Source organism: Hevea brasiliensis, chromosome 12, assembly GCF_030052815.1.
Source record: "Hevea brasiliensis isolate MT/VB/25A 57/8 chromosome 12, ASM3005281v1, whole genome shotgun sequence".
Lineage (NCBI taxonomy): Eukaryota > Viridiplantae > Streptophyta > Magnoliopsida > Malpighiales > Euphorbiaceae > Hevea > Hevea brasiliensis.
Genome location: NC_079504.1, coordinates 19,370,529 through 19,388,178, shown reverse-complemented (window position 1 = coordinate 19,388,178; position 17,650 = coordinate 19,370,529). Strand labels below are relative to the sequence as shown.

The 17,650-nt window shown below is 36.7% G+C and overlaps 1 pseudogene; it reads left to right on the top strand.

Moving 5' to 3' along the window:
* Positions 1–2,070: 2,070 nt before the first annotated feature.
* Positions 2,071–17,445, top strand: LOC131171113 (disease resistance protein RPV1-like; annotated as a pseudogene).
* Positions 17,446–17,650: the final 205 nt, after the last annotated feature.

The window sequence follows — 17,650 nt, the reverse complement described above, 5'->3', positions numbered from 1 at the left end:
CAAATGGGAGCTCAGCTCCCTCATCCAATCCCATCATGCATACAGTTAATAATTTTACAGGTCCAACATAACTTTTATAATACAGGCCCAAAATAAAAATAAGTGCTTCGAACACATGCGGAGTCTAAAATTTAACTCAATTGTACAAAATATTTTAAATACTATCAATGGACATGCGAAGAAGAAGAGCAGGTTAGCCACAACAAATAATCCTCCTGTAGCCTGGAAAAATAGATGAACAGGAGTGAGCATTCGACTCAGAGAGTAAAATATCAATTTTAATCATAATCTCTATAGCTATCTAAAGCTAATGCACCATGTGGAGTGAAATGCAATATCATTATAATTTTCATATCATAACAGCAAAAAGACAATTTGGAGCACTCATACACCCAACACTGTCAAACAATACATATATGGGAGCTGATCCCCTATACAGCCCTCTTAATCCAACCTCTGCCAGTGAGTGTCTCTCAAGTTGGACTTTCGCTTAATAAATCAAATGCAGGGTCCCAACGAGTGTCTCTCAAGCTGTGTCTACCCGTCCTGTCCATATCTAATACCATACCACACGCACGCCACGCACACCCACTGCTCCAAATTACCACAAACAACATCCATGGCACTTCAACAATTATGAATGCAATATAAAACGTGCCTAGTATTTAACTACATAGATACATATTTATAAGTGATGTGTGGGCATGCTTGAACATATAATAATATCGAAATTACAATTAAAATTAATATTTTACTTACAGACTTAACCGAAGTCACTATGGTGGCTGAGCGAAGGAGGAAGGCTGTCCCAGCTCACCTGACAATTTTATTACAATTATTTAATACATTTAACTCAATACAAACTAAGAAAAGACTAAAAATGTCCTAAGCCGTGCCGAAAATCTGGCAAAGTCTTCTCTATACCTATGACCAACCCAACCTGCAAAATGGTTCAAATAACACTTCTAAACTCAACACATATCTCATCATCATTATATGGCCCCTCCTGGGCCCTCCAAACCAAGCAATAATCACAACATCAGACAACTCAATTATAAGACTTCAAAATTAATATTTTCAAAAACTATCCAAACTAACTTTAAAAACTTTATAAACCTGCCCCGTGGTCCTTAACAACATTATAAGGCTATTGCAATAGGAATCGTAATTTTTTTATCATCCACGAATATTTTATAAATTTTATTCTAACCCAGTATAAGACAAAACTTGAGTAATGTAGAGTTCGAGTTTACCTATGCTAAATCTGACAACTGGAACGCATCCAGAATGTCTGAAAAAGGTAGGGTAGCCTATAATCTTGACCCGGTTCTAAAATGGCTCCAGCAACTTATCTGCTTGGTCCCAAATTAAAGATCCGGACGACGATCAAATTTCCACGAAATGAAAGTACGTACGCGAAGTCCACAATACCAGTGTTAAAATAAAAAAAAATATATATATATAATAATAATAATAATTTTTTAAAAATTAGGGATATTACATATGAATTATTAATTTTTATATATAATTATATATATTAATTAAAAATTTTAATGAATTGAAATTTTATACAGAAAAGTATATATCATAAATGCATTGATGGAAACTTAAATTATATAATTTGAAATATATTGTTATAACTATATATTGTATATTAACTTTATTCTTTAATATTAAAATTTTGAAATAAGTGAACATTTAAATTTAATATTATGTTATTTTATTATATTTTAATATAAAAATGAATTTATTTTATATTAAATAGTTAATTATCTAAATACAGTCTAAATGATTTTTACGAATGATATTTTAATTTTTATAAATTTATAAATTAATATTTTACATATATATATATATATATCTTTTTTAAATTTAAACAGTATTTTTATTAATTCAATTAGTAAATATTTTTATTTTTTAGTAAATATTATTTTTATTTAGAAAATATCTCATAAAAAATATGTAATAATATTAAACTTATAAAATTAGTATTTTATAATAGGTTGATTTGGGCGTGAGGTCCAAGTAGTAGAAAACGGTGTATCACTGGGAAAATGCTATGCAGCATTAATGGTGATTGCGTTGAAAATGGTGGGCTCTTTGTACTTTCACTCATTGCCCATTGAAAATTCCTCGAAACAAAATCTTGTAGGTGATTCAGAAGAATTGCCCTCATGAGGAAAAACTCATTTACTTCTAATTAGTACATTTCCGCGTCTAGTAGTAGAAAAGAAAACGGTGGGTTCATTGTAGTTTTCTCGAATGTACAAAATCTTATAGGTGGTTTGATTCTGATCACCTATAAAGCCTTCGCCCAAGTTTAATATTTTTTTTTAAATAGCTTTCCTCTTTCTCTGCGATTCCTCTAAGACTACCTACGATGTTTTCCTTAGTTTCAGTGGTATTGATACTCGTTCAAATTTTACTGATCATCTTCATGTTGCTCTGTGTCGGAGAAGTCTTACAACATTCATAGAAGATGTTCTTGAGAGAGGAGAAGGGATCTCGCCAGCGCTCATGAAAGCAATTGAAGAATCCAAGATTTCAGTAGTAATTTTCTCAGAAAATTCTGCGTCCTCTCGGTGGTGCCTAGATGAACTAGTGAAGATAATTGACTGCAAGAAAGGAATGGGGCGAAAGGTCTTACCCATTTTCTACCATGTGGATCCTTCTGACGTTAGAAAACAGACTGGGAAATTTGGGGAAGCATTTGGAAAAGTTAAAGAAAAATTTAAGCAGCGCTTGGACACTGTGGAGAAGTGGAGCACTGCTTTGATGGAAGCAGCCAATCTATCTGGATGGGATTCCAAAAACTACAGGTTAGTGTTTTTAGAATTAGACCAAACTGGTCGGTTGGACTGGTTAAATCAGGAATTAGACCAGGAAACTGGTTTGGTCTAATTCGATTTATTTATTTTTAATTCCCTCTTGAAAAATAAAAAATTTTCAAAATCTAAATTATATTTAACCAGTTTTTTTACTTAACTAAATTGCTTAAACCTTTCAAAACCTTGAAATAGTTAATAAATCGATTCAATGATCAATCTGGTTTTAAAGCCATTGCTACATGTAATTTCTCGTCACAAGCATGCCTTTGGTTAATAATGTGCCAGATAGCTCATTTATGGATAAATACAACAAGTGTCCTTTAGATAGAATTATTTGCTAAAATTTAAGCAGAGCTTAGACGTTGTGGAGAAGTGCAGCACTTCTTTGATGGAAGCATCCAATATATCTGGATGGGATTCCAGCAACTACAGGTTAGCGTTTTCACAGTTGGAGCAAACCGGCCGGTTGGACTGGTTATATCGGAAACTAGACCTGGCAACTGGTTTTGTTTAATTCAGTTCATTTATTTTATCGATTTTAATTATCACTAGAACATAAAAAATTTTAAAATTTAAACAAATTGCTTGAACCTATCAAATTTCCTGAAATAGTTTGTAAATCGATTCATGCATGTAACATCTCATATGATAAGTGTAAATCTAGATACCTCATTCAAAAATATAATGTTTGTAACGCCCTCATCGTAGGTAGTCCGTACATTTTACTGTTCCGATGACTAATGTCTGTTCGGACAGTCAGGATGTTTGGAACTACACTTAAACTATAGTGAGGAGGCATAAATTAATGAAATAAATATTAAAAAAATATAGGAAAAATTTTGAGAAATAAAATAAAATTTAGAGAATTTATTAATTGGTATAAAAAATAAAAATAATCCGATGAGCACCATGAAAGGTATTTTGGTCATTTCACCCCTAGAGGTGAATTTTGACTTAAATGTCAAATTAAAATTTGGAAATAGAATAATTAACATAAATTAATTTTATGAATTTGAATTTGAAAAATGAGAAGAGAAAGAAGAAGAAAAGAAAAGAAAAGGAAAGAAAAGAAAAGAAAGGAAATAGATTTATGAAATTTAAAAACAATAAAGTACACATAAATGTATATAAATAGACACAAGAAGACAAAACCCCACCAACCATTCTTCTTCCTCTTCTCTCTTTCTCCTTGCCGTTCCCTTGGTCTCTCCCTCCCCACCATTGTTATCAAGCTTAAAGCTTGATTTGCCAAGCTTTCACTCACCAAAACCCATAGACCCCTTCACAAAAAATTTAGCCCACACCATAAGGAAGCTTTAGATACCCATAAGAAGAAGAAAGATTAAAGTTTGAAGTGGGTCACAAGAGGTTAATTCACTAATCCCTCTTCTTCTCTTTATTAAACATGAAAAGCATGTTTAGCTAAGCATAAAAACCATTAAAACAAAAAGAAAATCTAAAGGAAAGAACCCTTGAATTTTTGGTAGCCATGGAACTTGAAGTTTATTGCTTTTAAGTGATGAAAAATGGTTCCATGAGAATGTGTAATTAGTTGAAATGTTTGGGTGTTTGATTGTGTAGTGTTTGTGTAAATTTGAAACTTTGAAAACTAGGGTTTGTGTAAATGTTGAGGACTTTGTGTAAAATATTGAAATTGACCTATTGGGATGAGATTGTTGCTTATAGAAGTGTATTGCATGCAAATTGAAGTAAGGAAGTTGGAGGAGATTGAGTTTTGGAAGTGTTAATTTTCTGCAGGTTGTGTTTGTTGAGGGCAGTGTACATTTTAGGCCATAAATAAAATTGTGTGACCCCAATTGGTATGAGGCCAATTGGAGGTAAAACTAGACCCAAAATAGCCCATTTTCCATGAAGAAACCATGCCCAAATTCTGTCCAAAACTTGAGCTAAATACTGCCCAAATTCGGATTTCCCTACACCCAACCCAGAAAATGACCAAATGAACAGTACGGTCATAACTCTCTCTATACTGGTCGAAATGACCTAAAATTTTACCCATAGAAAGTTTAGGCATAGGGCTACACTTTTCATGAAGACCACTTAACCCAGTTTTGCCTTTAACAAATTCAAATTGTTAGCACAAGTTGGGTCACTGAAACTGCTAACCCAGAAAATGACCAAATGAACAGTACGTGTTCATTTGGTCATAACTCTCTCTATACTGGTCCAAATAACTTAAAATTTTACCCATGGAAAGTTTAGACATAGGGCTACACTTTTTATGCAGACCACTTAACCCAGTTTTGCCTTTAACAAATTCAAATTGTTAGCACAAATTGGGTCACTGAAACTGCCAACCCAGAAAATGACCAAATGAACAGTACGTGTTCATTTGGTCATAACTCTCTTTATACTGGTCCAAATAACCTAAAATTTTACCCATGGAAAGTTTAGACATAGGGCTACACGTTTTATGAAGACCACTTAACCCAGTTTTGTCTTTAACAAATTCAAATTGTTAGCACAAATTGGGTCACTGAAATTGCCAACCCAGAAAATGACCAAATGAACAGTACATGTTCATTTGGTCATAACTCTCTCTATACAGGTCCAAATAACCTAAAATTTTACCCATGGAAAGTTTAGACATAGGGATACACTTTTCATGAAGACCACTTAACCCGGTTTTGCTTTTAACCAATTCAAATGGTTAGCACAAGTTGGGTCACTAAAACTACCAACCTAGAAAATATCCCAAAATACTATTCCTTTGGTATTTTGTCCATAACTTGAGTTCTATAACCCCAAACTCAGTGATTCAAAAACTGAAATTCAAGTTTAAACATAGAGGAGCAATTGTTATGAAGGAATTGTGACTAAATAGACATCCCAACCTAGTCAAATTCCTAGATAAAGATAACACATCAACATGAACCTAATGAAAGGTTCATGGGAAAAATGCTATATAGGATAATTAAAATATTCATAAGGAAAATTTAATATTAAAAATGATATGAATATGTAAATTAGGACTAATGTCCTATTAATATGAAATTTATGGTACCAATGAACAGTATTAGAAAATAGTAATAGTGAATAGTGCTAAATTAATTAAAAATATTTAATTGCCCATAGTATACCTAGACTTATTTATTTAGTTGGATAAATTGGTATACCAATTAGGGACTACGGATAGCAGTACTGCCTACCGAGAAAATCATGAACTGACAATATATGTCTGGTATGATTGTTCTATAGGCTATATGCCTCCTTTATTTCTGGCTTTACAAGCCTGACAGCGGGTCTCGTGCCCGACAGTTGGCCTCGTGCTCGATGTGACGATATCGATAGACATATGGCTGTCTAACCAGTATACACCCGTACATCCAGCTTTTATAATTTGTTATAGGTTTTCTTGGGCACTGATAAAAAAAAAAAAATTAATTAAGACTTAAAATACAATAAGTAATCATAAAAGATCCCAATAATATTAATTATTTCCAAAGAGCAATAAAAATGTAAAAGACCCAGAAATTATGAGTTGCATATATTGTTTCAAATTATTAAATTATTGTTATTATAAATTATGCACCACTAAGCGTTATGCTTAGCGCGTTGGTTTTCCATCGCGTAAGGTCGGAGATCAGTCCCCAAAGCCACAAAGAGCGGCAAAGAAGAAGATAAAGAGTGCAATCGACAGAGCTTTGATCAGATCTGCCATTGTCCAGAGTCACCTCACCGGTCTTTTGTATTTTGATAGGGCCCATGTATAGACTAGTATTTTGGTTCATTATGTTTAGTCATGATGTAATTACTAGTTTATGATGTATTTCATTTTGGACTTAAAATGAAAACTTATAATTTATTATCTATGAATTTCTATATGAATGCAATAGATGACACTTCATTTTGAGATCTCATAAATAGTTGTGAATGATATGATAAAAGAGAATATGATATGAAAATATGTGAGATGACTATGAATATGTTAAAAGGTGATAATGGAACCCAGGATGCTAATAAACAGGGGAGGCTCATCGGTCTCCAAAAAAAAAAAAATTTCTACACATTGAATATATGTTTTAAATGACATTAAAAGTTTACAATAGATATGATAAAATAAGATAGGGTGCTCCGGCACTGAATGTGGCACTTCTTGCTCAGCTATACAGTAGACGGGTAAGGGGCGTCACATTTAGTGGTATCAGAGCAGAGGTTTAGGCGGTCCTAGACCTAGATAGATTGAAAGAAATAGTTGCATCACATGCATGGGCCTTTAAATAGAGCCGAGGTGACACTAATGCAGACCGTTTCTTTGTCTGCTTTATAGGATCGATGGCATCCGATCCTTGAGCACGGACCTCCGAGACCGATAGAGGAGGAAGTAGAGAGTCACGCACCGCTCCTAGTCGGGGAGAAGTGGTAGTAGAGCGAGTCATCTCGAGGCATCGTGAGTAGGGCACAGAAGCCTTCTATGAACAGATGACACACTGCTCACTGGGTCACGGAGCCATTCCTCACCCACACCACCTCCACCTCCATAGCCACACCCACAGCCACCTCCACCTACACAGCAATAGACACAGCAACATCCACCTCCACACACACCACACGCCACCACCACCACCACCACCACCACTGCATGACCACCTCCACCCCACACAAGAACCTATACACAGATCTCCACTAGAGAGACTGCAAAGTATGGGGCAATTAACTTCAAAGGTAAGAGGATGATGATCCACCACACAGAGTATTGGTGGAGAGGACAGAGAGGGTATTGCAAAGAGCTACACCGCACCCTGAGCAATGTTGAAGTGTGCTCACACTACTACAGAGGATGCATATAGATGGTGGTTGACAGTATCTAGAGTAGTACACCTGCACAGATCACACCGGGAGTTCTTTCTGGCTGAATTCAGAAAGAAATACATCAGTCATGTGTACTTGGAGGCCAGAAGAAGAGAATTCCTGGCACTGAGACAGAGGCAGCTGACAGTCTCCGAATATGAGCGAGAATTCGTGAGACTTAGCGAATATGCATTGGAGTTGATGCCGACAGAGGTTGATAAATGCAGAAGATTTGAGGACGGACTGAATGACAACATCAGGTTAATAGTGACATCCCACCACTTCACAGATTTCTCTCTGTTGATAGCATCAGCCCTTGATGTGGAGAGAGTCAGAAATGAAGAGCAGTCCAGAAAGGATAGGCAACGCAAGAGGGGTTCTGGGTCTGGTCAGTCCGGTTCAGCAGACACGGGTAGTAAGAGACCCAAGGAGTCTCAGGGTCAGACTCAAGGTCGGGGCAAGAAACAGAAGTCTCGGTTTGCTCTAAGGAGAGGAGGAGGACAATCTGGTGCATCTGTGGGTAGTTCACCAGGAGCAGCTACACGGGGATCAGCCCCGCCACCTGCTTGTGTACATCGTGGTAGACCCCACAGAGGAGAGTGCAGATTGTTGACAGGTGGATGTTTCAGATGTGGGTCTACGGATCACTTCCTGAAGGATTGTCCACAGAGGAACACTAGTGCTCCCACTGCTCCACCTCAGATGGAGAGGTCTGCCCCAGCAGCACAGAGGGGTAGGAGACCTGTGAGGCCTGATACAGCTGGCACGTCACAGAGGCCTACTGCAGACACCCGCAGGCGGGAGATTAGGGTAGTACCGTGCTTATGCCATGAGAGCTCGAGATGAGCCAGACCCAGCTATTGTCATTAGAGGTACAGTTTCTTTTTCTGACCTGCTAGTATGGGCATTGATTGATCCTGCTTCCACAAATTCATAGGTGTGTATCACACCACCAGTTGATAGAGGGGGTACAAGTAGAGGAGCTAGAGGAGGACATACAAGTCACAAACCCTTTAGGCCATAGTGTCATGGTGAAAAAGGTCTACAAGGGTTGTCCTCTGAAAATACAAGGGTATGAGTTTTTAGCTGACTTGATTGAGCTACCATTCCATGAGTTCGATGTGATATTAGGTATGGACTGGTTATCACGTCATCAGGCGATGGTAGATTGTCGACTAAAGAGGATGTCACTACGCATGAGATGGGGATGTGATTACGCTTGTGGGTGAAGGAACAGGTTGTCTTTCCACCATCATATCACCACAACAAATGTGAGATTGATAAGAAAGGGCTGTGAGGCTTTCTTAGCACATGTGGTTAATACCAGGAAGACTAGCCCAAGCATGCAGGAGATCCCCACTGTATGTGATTTTCTGAATGTGTTTCCGAAAGAGTTGCCGAGTTTGCCACCCAATAGAGAAGTGGAGTTTGCTATAGAGGTTATGCCGGGTACTACGCCAATATCCATTGCTCCATATAGGCTAGCACCTACTGAACTGAGAGAGTTGAAAGTTCAGTTACAGGGGCTACTAGACAAGGGCTTCATACGCCTTAGTGTGTCACCTAGGGAGCACCAGTGCTATTTGTGAATAGGAAGGATGGTACCCTTCGGCTATATATAGACTACTGGCAGCTGAATAAGGTGACTGTGAAAAACAAATACCCTTTACCTAGGGTAAATGACCTGTTTGATCAGTTGAGGGGAGCTGGAGTATTCTCTAAGATAGATCTCGATCAAAGCTATCACGATTGAGAATGAAGGAGACAGATGTTCCTAAAACTGCTTCAGGACCCAGTATGGACACTATGAGTTCCTAGTGATGCCATTTGGGCTAACAAATGCACCAGCAGCTTTCATGGACCTAATGAATCGCATCTTTCATCCCTACTTGGATCAGTTTGTTGTGGTCTTTATAGATGATATCTTGGTGTATTCTAAGAACCGGGAAGAGCATGATGAACACCTGAGAGTAGTACTACGCATAATCGCGGGAAAAAAGTTGTATGCCAAGTTATCCAAGTGTGACTTCTGGTTGGATGAGATATCCTTTCTTGGACACATTGTGTCAGCAGATGGAATCAGGGTAGATCCAAGGAAGATTGAAGCAATAGTTGAATGGAAGCCTCACAGAAATGTAACAGAAGTCAAGCTTTTGGGGTTATGGATACTACAGAGATTTATGAAGGATTTTCCTTATAGCAAATTTCCATCGACTAAGTTATCTGATAAGAATGCAAAGTTTGACTGGAATGAAAAATGTCAAACCAGCTTTGAGAAGCTGAAGGCTATGCTTACAGAAGCTCCAGTGTTGACACAGCCAGAGTCAGAGAAAGACTATGTGATCTACAGTGATGCCTCTCACAATGGGCTTGGGTGTATTCTAATACAGGAAGGGAAAGTAGTTGCCTATGCTTCTAGACAGCTAAGGCCACATGAAAAGAACTACCCAACTCATGATCTGGAATTGGCGGCAATAATATTTGCATTGAAGATATGGAGGCATTACCTATATGGTGAGAAGTGTTATATCTACACTGATCATAAGAGTCTAAAGTACTTGCCAACTCTAAAGTACTTGCCAACTCAGAAGGAACTCAATCTGAGACAGAGGAGATGGATTGAATTCCTTAAAGACTATGACTGTGTGATCGACTACCATCCTGGGAAAGCAAATATAGTGGCTGACGCCCTAAGCAGGAAGTCCATAATGGCTTTGAGAGGATTGAATGCTCGGTTGTCTTTAGCACAGGATGGGGTACTTTTGGCTGAGTTGTGTGTAAAGCCAAGTTTGTTACAGCAAATACAAGAAGCACAATTAAGGGATGAAAAGTTGCTAATTGTTATGGGCAGAACTCAAGAGGGGAAGGAGACTGATTATGAGTTGAGAGGAGATGGGTGCCTGTACTATAAAGGCAGAATATGTGTACCAAGAGATGAGAAACTGAAGAAGAATATCTTGAAAGAGGCGCACAGTAGCTTCCATGCTATGCACCCAGGAAGTACCAAGATGTACCAAGACCTGAAAACACATTATTGGTGGCCTGGAATGAAGAAAGAGATTGGTGATTTTGTGACTAGATGTTTGACATGCCAGCAGGTTAAGGCTGAGCATCAGGTTCCATCAGGGTTATTGCAACCTATATCCATACCAGAATGGAAATGGGACCGCATTACCATGGATTTTGTGACTGGGCTACCATTGACACAGAGGAAGCATGATACTATATGGGTGATTGTGGATAGATTGACCAAGTCAGCTCATTTCCTACCAGTTAGAACCAGCTACTCATTAGAGAGATTAGCAGAAATTTACATAGATGAGATAGTCCGGCTACATGGAGTGCCAACATCGATCATATCTGACCGAGACCCGAGATTTACTTCGAGGTTTTGGAAGAGGCTACAGGAGTCTTTAGGCACTCGACTACACTTCAGTACGGCTTTTCATCCACAGACGGATGGACAGTCAGAACGGGTGATTCAGGTATTGGAGGATATGTTGAGAAGCTGCATCATTGACTTTGAAGGAAGTTGGGAGAAGTATCTTCCTTTGGTAGAGTTTGCTTACAACAACAGCTACCAAGCCAGTATAAAAATGGCTCCATATGAAGCGTTGTATGGGAGGAGATGTAGAACTCCCTTATGTTGGACAGAAATGGGTGAGGAGAAAATAGTGGGCCCAGATTTAGTGAGACAGACAGAGGAAAAAGTGAAACTCATCAGAGACAATTTAAAAGTCGCCTCGATGCATGTAAGTCATATGCCGACCTGAGGAGAAAGGATATAGAGTATGAGGTTGGCGAGAAGGTGTTTCTTAAGGTATCACCTTGGAAGAAAGTGCTAAGATTTGGTAAAAAGGGTAAGTTGAGCCCTAGGTTTATTGGTCCATATGATGTCATTGAGCGTGTGGGTCCAGTAGCCTACAGGCTAGCTTTACCACCTGAGCTGGACAAGATCCACAGTGTATTCCATGTGTCGATGCTCAGGAGATACAGATCAGATCCTTCACATGTCATTTCAGCAGAGGAGATAATTGTGCAACCTGATTTGACATATGAAGAAGAACCAGTCAGAATCTTGGCACGGGAAGTGAAAGAACTCAGAAACAAGAGGATCCCACTAGTGAAAGTCTTATGGAGACACCACAACACGGAAGAAGCGACATGGGAGAGCGAGGAGACGATGAGGCAGCAGTTCCCTCAGCTCTTCACATTAGGTAAATTTCGAGGACGAAATTTCTATTAGAGGGGAAGAATTGTAACGCCCTCACCGTAGGTAGTCCGTACATTTTACTGTTCCGATGACTAATGTCTGTTCGGACAGTCAGGATGTTTGGAACTACACTTAAACTATAGTGAGGAGGCATAAATTAATGAAATAAATATTAAAAAAATATAGGAAAAATTTTGAGAAATAAAATAAAATTTAGAGAATTTATTAATTGGTATAAAAAATAAAAATAATCCGATGAGCACCATGAAAGGTATTTTGGTCATTTCACCCCTAGAGGTGAATTTTGACTTAAATGTCAAATTAAAATTTGGAAATAGAATAATTAACATAAATTAATTTTATGAATTTGAATTTGAAAAATGAGAAGAGAAAGAAGAAGAAAAGAAAAGAAAAGAAAAGGAAAGAAAAGAAAAGGAAAGAAAAGAAAAGAAAGGAAATAGATTTATGAAATTTAAAAACAATAAAGTACACATAAATGTATATAAATAGACACAAGAAGACAAAACCCCACCAACCATTCTTCTTCCTCTTCTCTCTTTCTCCTTGCCGTTCCCTTGGTCTCTCCCTCCCCACCATTGTTATCAAGCTTAAAGCTTGATTTGCCAAGCTTTTACTCATCAAAACCCATAGACCCCTTCACAAAAAATTTAGCCCACACCATAAGGAAGCTTTAGATACCCATAAGAAGAAGAAAGATTAAAGTTTGAAGTGGGTCACAAGAGGTTAGTGCACTAATCCCTCTTCTTCTCTTTATTAAACATGAAAAGCATGTTTAGCTAAGCATAAAAACCATTAAAACAAAAAGAACATCTAAAGGAAAGAACCCTTGAATTTTTGGCAGCCATGGAACTTGAAGTTTATTGCTTTTAAGTGATGAAAAATGGTTCCATGAGAATGTGTAATTAGTTGAAATGTTTGGGTGTTTGATTGTGTAGTGTTTGTGTAAATTTGAAACTTTGAAAACTAGGGTTTGTGTAAATATTGAGGACTTTGTGTAAAATGTTGAAATTGACCTATTGGGATGAGATTGTTGCTTATAGAAGTGTATTGCATGCAAATTGAAGTAAGGAAGTTGGAGGAGATTGAGTTTTGGAAGTGTTAATTTTCTGCAGGTTGTGTTTGTTGAGGGCAGTGTACATTTTAGGCCATAAAATTGTGTGATCCCAATTGGTATGAGGCCAATTGGAGGTAAAACTAGACCCAAAATAGCCCATTTTCCATGAAGAAACCATGCCCAAATTCTGTCCAAAACTTGAGCTAAATACTGCCCAAATTCGGATTTCCCTGCACCCAACCCAGAAAATGACCAAATGAACAGTACGTGTTCATTTGGTCATAACTCTCTCTATACTGGTCGAAATGATCTAAAATTTTACCCATGGAAAGTTTAGACATAGGGCTACACTTTTCATGAGGACCACTTAACCCAGTTTTGCCTTTAACAAATTCAAATTGTTAGCACAAGTTGGGTCACTGAAACTGCCAACCCAGAAAATGACCAAATGAACAGTACGTGTTCATTTGGTCATAACTCTCTCTATACTGGTCCAAATAACCTAAAATTTTACCCATGGAAAGTTTAGACATAGGGCTACACTTTTCATGAAGACCACTTAACCCAGTTTTTCCTTTAACAAATTCTAATTGTTAGCACAAATTGGGTCACTGAAACTGCCAACCCAGAAAATGACCAAATGAACAGTACGTGTTCATTTGGTCATAACTCTCTCTATACTGGTCAAAATGACCTATAATTTTACCCATGGAAAGTTTAGACATAGGGCTACACTTTTCATGAAGACCACTTAACCCAGTTTTGCCTTTAACAAATTCAAATTGTTAGCACAAGTTGGGTCACTGAAACTGCCAACCCAGAAAATGACCAAATGAACAGTACGTGTTCATTTGGTCATAACTCTCTCTATACTGGTCCAAATAACCTAAAATTTTACCCATGGAAAGTTTAGACATAGGGCTACACTTTTCATGAAGACCACTTAACCCAGTTTTTCCTTTAACAAATTCAAATTGTTAGCACAAATTGGGTCACTGAAACTGCCAACCCAGAAAATGACCAAATGAACAGTACGTGTTCATTTGGTCATAACTCTCTCTATACTGGTCCAAATAACCTAAACTTTTACCCATGGAAAGTTTAGACATAGGGCTACACTTTTCATGAAGACCACTTAACCCAGTTTTGCCTTTAACAAATTCAAATTATTAGCACAAATTGGGTCACTGAAACTGCTAACCCAGAAAATGACCAAATGAATAGTACGTGTTCATTTGGTCATAACTCTCTCTATACTGGTCCAAATAACCTAAAAGTTTGCCCATGGAAAGTTTAGACATAGGGCTACACTTTTCATGAAGACCACTTAACCCAGTTTTGCTTTTAACCAATTCAAATGGTTAGCACAAGTTGGGTCACTGAAACTGCCAACCTAGAAAATGTCCCAAAATACTATTCCTTTGGTATTTTATCCATAACTTGAGTTCTATAACCCCAAACTCAGTGATTCAAAAACTGAAATTCAAGTTTAAACATAGAGGAGCAATTGTTATGAAGGAATTGTGACTAAATAGACATCCCAACCTAGTCAAATTCCTAGATAAAGATAACACATCAACATGAACCTAATGAAAGGTTCATGGGAAAAATGCTATATAGGATAATTAAAATACTCATAAGGAAAATTTAATATTAAAAATGATATGAGTATGTAAATTAGGACTAATGTCCTATTAATATGAAATTTATGGTACCAATGAACAGTACTAGAACATAGTAATAGTGAATAGTGCTAAATTAATTAAAAATATTTAATTGCCCATAGTATACATAGACTTATTTATTTAGTTGGATAAATTGGTATACCAATTAGGGACTACAGATAGCAGTACTGCCTACCGAGAAAATCATGAATTGACAATATATGTCTGGTATGATTGTTCTACAGGCTATATGCCTACTTTATTTCTGGCTTTACAAGCCTGACAGCGGGTCTCGTGCTCGACAGCTGGCCTCGTGCACGATGCATATATCTTTGGATAGACATATGGCTGTCTAACCAGTATACACCCGTACATCCAGCTTTTATAATTTGTTATAGGTTTTCTTGGGCACTCATAAAAAAAAAAAAATTAAGACTTAAAATACAATAAGTAATCATAAAAGATCCCAATAATGTTAATTATTTCCAAAGAGCAATAAAAATGTAAAAGACCCAGAAATTATGAGTTGCATATATTGTTTCAAATTATTAAATTATTATTATTATAAATTATGCACCACTAAGCGTTATGCTTAGCGCGTTGGTTTTTCATCGCGTAGGTATCGGGATCATCCCAACACCACAAAGAAGCAAAGAGCGAAGACTAATAGTGCACTGACAGAGCTTTGATCAAATCTGCCATTATCCAGAGTCACCTCACCGGTCTTTTGTATTTTGGTAGGGCCCATGTATAGACTAGTATTTTGGTTCATTATGTTTAGTCATGATGTAATTACTAGTTTATGATGTATTTCATTTTGGACTTGAAATGAAAACTTATAATTTATTATCTATGAATTTCTATATGAATGCAATAGATGACACTTCATTTTGAGATCTCATAAATAGTTGTGAATGATATGATAAAAGAGAATATGATATGAAAATATGTGAGATGACTATGAATATGTTAACAGGTGATAGTGGAACCCGACAGATGCTAACAAAACAGGGGAGGCTCTGTCCGGGTCTCCACAGAAAAAAAAAAAAATTTCTACACATTGAATATATGTTTTAAATGACATTAAAAGTTTACAATAGATATGATAAAACAAGATAGGGTGCTCCGGCACCGAATGTGGCACTTCTTGCTCGGCTATACAGTAGACGGGTAAGGGGCGTCACAATGTTGGTCCTTTAGATAGATATATTTGTTGAAATAAGTGTAAATCTAGATTTATGTTTCAATAGATAATATATAAAGTTTTATTTATTTATTTATGATAGATATATTTTTGGGCTAATTTTCGAGCACTGAAATTAAGTTCGAATTCAAATGCCTTTGAAGTTTTCCAGTTTCTTTGTATCTCAAATTAAACTCATTATTACTTTGCTTTTTTTATCATGTTTTGCAAGGCTTGAATCGAAATTAATTGACAAAGTTGTCAACCAAATCATGAAGAAACTGTATCCCATCTCCTTTAGTGCTTGTCATGGTTTAGTTGGGATTGATGCTCACATCAACAAAATTCTACCATTATTATGTATTGAGACAGCAGATGTTCGTTTTATAGGAATTTGGGGAATGGGCGTCATAGGAAAGACAACCACTACTGAAGTTCTTTTTAGTCAAATTTCTGATGAATTTGATGTTTGCTACTTTCTAAGTAATGTTAGGGAAAATGCAGAAAAGCATGAATTATTGCATTTACGGCAAAAACTTTTTTCCGAACTTGTAGGGGACAAACTTTTAAGCATACAAATGCTCCATGTGCTTCCCACTATTGTTCTGGATATACTTAGAAGAAAGAAGGTTTTCATTGTTCTCAATGATGTAAATGATTCAGAGCAGTTAGAGGCTTTAGCTGGATTAATGGTTGGTATGGTTCAGGAAGCAGAGTCATAGTAACAAGCAGAGACAAAGAAGTACTTGTTGGTGGAGTTGATCAAATATATAAGGTTGAGGGATTAAATTATTGTGATGCTCTTCAATTATTGAGTGTGAAAGCCTTTAAACAAGAGCATCCTCCAGAGGAGTTTATGAAGTTAGCAGAAAGGGTGGTAAACTATGCTAAAGGTGTTCCTTTAGCCCTAAAAGTTTTGGGTTCACATCTATGCAAAAGATCTCCAAAGGAATGGGAAATTGTATTGAAAGAACTAAAAAAAATTCCGATATCCAAAATTCATAAAATGTTAAAAATAAGTTATGATTCGCTAGAGCAAACAGAAAAGGCTGTATTTCTTGATATAGCATGCTTTTTCAAGGGCCAAGATAAAGACTCTGTAGAAGATATACTAGACGGATGTGATCTTACTCCAAGTTTGGGAATAATTTGTTTAGTGGAAAAGTGCCTCGTAATTGTTGTTAATAATAAGTTAGAGATGCATGATTTGATACAAGAAATGGGTCAACATATTGCTTGGCATGAACATAGTAGATTATGGAATTCACAAAATTTGTGATATCTTAGCAACTAAGAAGGTAAGACATGAAAAATCTTTTTTAATTCATTTGTCCTGTATACTCATAGCTTTTTATTCTTTGTATTAGGTGAACAAAGCAGTGGAAGGGATATGCTTGGACACTTCTAAAATGGGAATGACACGCTTGAATTCTGCAACCTTCTCACAAATGCCTAACTTAAGATTACTCAAATTTTTTAGGCATTCAAATAAAAATGACTCAACTCCTGAAACCTTCATACTTGAATCTGCTAAAAAGAATCATCTGCAGAATCTTCCTAACAAGTTGAGTTTACTACATTGGGAGGAATATCCTTGCAGTTCTCTGCCTTTATGTTTTTCCATGGAGAACCTTGTTTTACTCAATTTGGAAGATAGCGACATTAAATGACTTTGGCATGGACATAAGGTATGCTTTAAAATATTGATTTTTCAATTTGACCAAGAGAAAAAGGGCATAAATACTGACTTGAAAGTTGAATTTGTTGTGCCAATGTGCATGCCTTAACTTTAAAATCTCATTTAATGGAAAGCACAACTTTTTATATGTTTTTCTTTTGTTCACAGATTTATTTTGTTGGAATTTTTTTACTAGA